Source organism: Anomaloglossus baeobatrachus, chromosome 4, assembly GCF_048569485.1.
Source record: "Anomaloglossus baeobatrachus isolate aAnoBae1 chromosome 4, aAnoBae1.hap1, whole genome shotgun sequence".
In the NCBI taxonomy this organism is placed as follows: domain Eukaryota; kingdom Metazoa; phylum Chordata; class Amphibia; order Anura; family Aromobatidae; genus Anomaloglossus; species Anomaloglossus baeobatrachus.
The window spans coordinates 326,661,593-326,667,173 of record NC_134356.1 but is presented as its reverse complement, the minus strand read 5'-3'; the positions used below and the strand labels follow the sequence as shown (position 1 = coordinate 326,667,173).

Below are 5,581 nucleotides of genomic sequence, written 5' to 3'. Positions count from 1 at the left end.
GAAAGAATTAAATAGAAGAAATTTAGGGAGGGAACACCGCAGCAACACCTTTCTCCTTACGAATAGAATCGACACGACAGACCCACATTCAAATAGTAGTGCTTAACCAAGGTGGAAGGTGAAGACCATAGTGCAGCCTTACAAATTTGCTCTACCCAGGCATCTGCCCTCTCCGCCTAATAAGTGGATATAGCCCAAGTAGAATGGGCCCTAATCACCTGAGGAGTAGAGATGAGCTACCCCCCGGCGTTCGAGTTCGGTTCGTCGAACGGAGGCCCCAATCGACGAACCGTTCGACGAACCACTCGAACCCCTTTGAAAACAATGGGAGGCAAACACAAACACTTAAAAACACATTATACATGTACTCATACAGTTAATAAACATTGCCATAACATTTACAGGTCCCCGCAACGTGTCCTGCACTCTGTCTCCCGACGCTTTTCCTTCCGATAATCGCTGCGTCCTCCCGATAACCAGCACTGATGATAGGACCTATCGTGACGTCAAAATAGCATGTGACCAGTCACTTGTCTATTATCTCATTGGCTACAGACTGGTCACATGGCTAGATGTCATGCTAGGTCCTGTCAGGGCAGCTCTCCAGTACGCGGTGATCATTCCAGCATCTCTGTCTACCATCTAAATGCTCTGGCACATGGAGTCTCTAAGTGTGTCTGTGTATTTATTTCTATTAAAGTATTTTTTCTAGTAAAACAAAGCAAGTATTAACTCATTATTACCCAGCAAGCCACCCGGCTTCAGGGCTGCTGGAAGAGTTGGATACAGCGGCAAATGATGGCACTTTTATGAAAGCGCCATTTTCTGGGCCGGATGCGGACTGTAATTTGCAGCAGAGTCGCCCAGAAAGCTCGGGGCAACCTGTACTGCGGATTCCAACGCACAGCTGCCTAGCTGTACCTGGCTGAACACAAAAATGGGGCGAAGCCTATGTCGATTTTTTTTTTAATTATTTCATGAAATTTATGAAATAATTAAAAAAAGGGCTTCCCTATTTTTTTAGTTCCCAGCTCTCCTGCATACACTAGTGAATGGAGCATGCTGAGCCTTGTCGTTCTGCAGCTGCTGTCTGCTCTCCTCCATACAGACAGACAGCAGACAGCAGCTGCAGAACTACAAGGCTCAGAATACTCCATCCAGGACTGTATGCAGGAGTTTTTTGCCCCCCAAAAAAATTACGTGGGCTTCGCCATGTTTTTGTATGCTAGCCAGGTACAGCAGGCAGCTACAGGCTTCCCACAATCCCCAGCTGCCTATTTGTACCCGGCTGGGAACCAAAAATATAGGGAAGCCCTTTTTTTTTTTAATTATTGCATGAAATAATTTAAAAAAAAAATGACAAGGGCTTCGCCCAATTTTTGTGTCCAGCCAGATACAACTAGGCTTGGACTACAACTGAGGATTGTAATCTGCAGCTCAGGGTGCCCAAGCTTTCTGGGCACCCCTGCTGCAAATTGCAGTCTGCAGCCGCCCAAGAAAAAGGAGCTTTCATAGAAGCGCCATATTCTGGCGCTGTATCCAACTCTTCCAGCTGCCCTGGTGACGGGTGGATTGCTGGGTAATAATGGGGTTAGGGCTAGCTGTATATTATCAACTGGCCCTAAGCCCGAAATTCATGGTATCACGCCAATATTAGACATGGCCACCATGAATTTCTAGTATAGATAAAATAAAACACAACACACAGAAAAATATCTTTATTAGAAATAAAACACAACACAATTAGTGACTCCATCTTTATTGAAATAAAGAACCCCCCTCCGCAGTTATCCTGGGTCAAGGGTCCCTCACCATCCAATCCGGATCCAATATCATCTGATCGGTTTGCTGGAAGGTGTCAAGTTCAAGGGCCTGAATCACATGACACAGCAGCTGATTATATAAACGGGTTTTATACAATCAGCTGATGCATCAGTGCAAAAAACCCAAAAAAACTACGCACTTTAGTGCAGACTCCTGTCCGACAGCCTCAGCTGATAGTTTAGCCGGCTGGGCGGTAAAAAGCCGGCCTCACCGCTTGACTTATAGTGTCAGCCGATTCCGTCAGGTGACCGCATCAGCTGATCATCGTCAGGTCTGAGAGAGAGAAAGAGAGCGAGAGAGAAAGAGAGAAAAAAAGAGAGAGAAAAAGAGAGAGAAAAAAGAGAGAGAAAAAAAGAGAGAGAGAGAGAAAGAGAGAGAGAGAAAGAGAGAGAGAAAAAGAGAGAGAGCGAGAGAGAAAGAGGGAGAGAGAGAGAAGAGAGAGAGGGAAAATGAGATAAAGAGAGACTGAGAGAGAGAAAAAGAGAGAGAGAGGAGAGAGAAAGAGAGGGAGTGAGAGAGAGAGAAAGAGAGAGAGAAAGAGAAAGAGAGAGAGAAAGAGAGAGAAAGAGAGAAAGAGAGAGAGAAAAGGATAGAAAAAGAGAGAGAAAGAAAGGGAGAGAGTGAGAGAGAGAGCAATGCAGCCTCATTCAGTGAACTGCTCCGATTTTAGTTGTGTGTCCTGCGGCTCACAGCTGATGTCCGGCTCTTCCCCTCAGTGCAGAATTATATTAAATTATAAATAAATAATTATAATAAATTACATTTTTTACCAGGACAGCTGGGACTCGAACTCGTGAACTAATGCTTCTTAGACAGGAGCTCTATACATTGAGCCACTGGCTTTAATAAGAAAAATAGGCAGATTTGGTAATCTTGATGTCTACATAGCAGAGTTAAGTCTGGTGACAGCACGGCTCACTTAAGGTGCTACGTGGAGAGGACACAGATCGCTCCCTGTCATCTTCATGTAGCAGAGCTGACAGTGTCGTGTGGATTATTTCGGACCTGGATTGTTGTTTGGGGATTAATAAAAAGGTAAATTACGTTTTTTTTGTCTTTTATTCCAAATAAAGGATTTTTCGTTGTGTGTGTTTCTTTACTTTCACTTACAGTTTAATCATGGAAGGTGTCTTGGGGAGACGCCTGGCATGATTAACTCCTTGCCACCACACCAGGATAATAAAGGATGAGCTGGGTAGAGTCCTGGGACTGTCACATCTAATGGATGCGGACAATTCCGGGCGGCTACTCAGTGATATTGTTAGGGTGGTGGGCTCCCCATAATGGGGTGCTCTCCATCCTGACAATACCAGCCTCCAGCCATGTGGCTTTATCCTGGCTGGTATCAAATATGGGGGGAACCGCAGCATTTTTTTTTTTTTAATTTATTTATTTTACTGCACGATATAGACCCGCCCGCCGGCGGCTGTGATTGGTTGCAGTGAGACAGCTGTCACTCAGCGTGGGGACGTGTCTGACTGCAACCAATCATGGGCGCCGGTGGGCTGGGAAAGCACAGAATAACTAATTGAATAATGAAGCAGCAGCCATTTTCAAAACAGGAAATGTTGCTGGAGATTTGTGACAGCCGTGCAGCGAGACGTCCGTGATTGGTGAGTAGGAAAGAGAGAGGAATTATGATGGGGACGCAGGTCGCATGCAGATGTGAAAGGTGCGCACATACTTGCTGTGAAAAGCCACGCTTTTGGTGCTCGAACCGTTCTCGAACGTAACTCGAACTGCCGAACGTTTACCAAATCGTTCGAGTTCGTCGAACAACTCGAACACCCCCCAAAATCACTCGAACATGAAATTGGCGAACCTCGAACATCGCTCATCTCTACTGAGGAGGTGCATAACCTGACTCTGAATATGCCAACTAATGGCCTCCCTCGCCAACCTAGCAATAATGGATCTGGTGGCTGCATTCCCTTTGTGGAGCGCCAATAGAACAAACATGGCGGAGGATTTTCGTCATGGCCGAGTTTTGGCCAGGTATCTGAAGGCGCTACTCCTGACATCAGGGAATGAAACCTGCTCTCCTTGTGACCTGAGATTTTCACAGAAGGAGGGCAATAGTTACGGGGTCCCTATGGAATTTTGAATTGACCTTGGGAAGAAAAGCCAGGTCCGGGTTAAATATTATTCCAACATCCTGAATTGTAATGAATGGAGGATTAATGTTGATAAATTGTTTGAAGCTCACAAATGCAGTTGGCTCATGGTAATGCTATCCATAGTGCAACTTTCAGTGTGAGAGGCTTAGTGGAGACCTAGGAGATGGTTCAAGGAATATTTAGTGAGGGCGTTAATACCAAGTTAAGGTCCCCGGGGGGCTAGCCTAGGCCCTGCTAGGGTTCTAGATGTAAACAAGGCCCCAATGAACCTGCGCACTAACGGATAGTCTGCCATCTTTCTATCAAAGATTGCGCCCAGGGCTTATACCCACGCTATCAATGTACTAGTAGATAGGCCCCTTTCATATCCTTCTGCAGAAACTGCAACATTCCTTTAATTGGCACCTGCTGATGTTCAGATATCAGTCACCCAAGAACTCCAGGACTTTTCTCCATACTGCTACACACTTGGTGGAAGTAACTTCCTTCCTATTACAAAGGAGTGTGGAATATAAGTTTGGAGAAAACCCCCTTGCCGTTAGGAGGTTCCTCTCAGGTTCCAGGCTGTCCAGATTAACCCCTGTACTTGAGAACGAAGAACCGGCCCTCAGAAAGTAGATTGGGATTGCCTGGTAGAATCCAGGGGTCCGGTATTGACAAAAATCTCAACGACGTGAACATTGTCTCTCTGGCCAGAAGAGGCTATCATGATGACTCTGGCCTGCTCTGTCCTGATTTCCTCCAGAACTAGCAGGATTAGTGGGAAAGGTGGAAACACGTATGCTAGTCGGAAGTCCCATCTCTGTAGAAGTGCATCCATTCCCTCTGGTCCTCCCTGGGCACTAGGTAAAATAAAATATCCAATTGCCGATTTTGCTGATTAGCAAGTAAACCTATTTCTGGTTCCCTTTAACCAAAACAGATCTGTTTGAACACCTCCCGGTGTAAAATCCTACCTTGTTGAAGGTATGGTGACTGAGGTAGTTGGCTTTGTTGTTAAATGAGCCTTACAGGCACCGTGAGTGACCGCAACCTCCTTCCAGCTATAATTACATTTTTTTCTTTATTTATTTTCTATTAGGGATTTTGACTTCGTGCCCTGATTATTTTGGTCAGCCACTACCGTACTGCTGTCTGAGAAGATTACCACATCTTCCCAGCCAATCTTCTCTATTAGTATCTGAAATGCCTCTATCACTGCTGATAGATCTTTGAATGCTTCACTAACTTGGTCTCATCCTTGCGCAGGGGCCATGCTACTCTTCTCTGTATCGTTCCATTGTTAGTACATGAGCTGCGGAAGCAAGCACTTTTTAGGTTCGAGGAGCTGCTTTTGAAGGCTGGATTCCCTTTGCCTTGAAGGTACTGGTTCTCTAGGGGAGCTCCAAACTCCACTGGTTTGACGTCTGTAGTGATAACTACTGGCTCTACTGTGTTCCAGGGAACTCCACTCCTGAGACTTCCTTCATCTTGCTACCACTCCAGTGATCCCAAAATCCACTGTATGGCAGCGATCGTAGACATCAAGGAACCTAACAGGGACATTGTTCCCCTCAGAGAAATTTCTTGGATACATCTGAACTGATAAGACTTTCTATTTTATGTGGATATTTTTCCTGGTGGAAGGAAACTGTACTGCC

General features: G+C 45.5%; 1 non-coding gene across 1 annotated transcript; it reads right to left on the bottom strand.

Moving 5' to 3' along the window:
* Nucleotides 1–5,145: 5,145 nt before the first annotated feature.
* LOC142304859 (U6 spliceosomal RNA) lies at nucleotides 5,146–5,251 on the bottom strand. The gene has a single exon (XR_012753506.1). It is a non-coding gene; the product is annotated as a U6 spliceosomal RNA (small nuclear RNA).
* Between the last annotated feature and the right edge of the window lie 330 nt (nucleotides 5,252–5,581).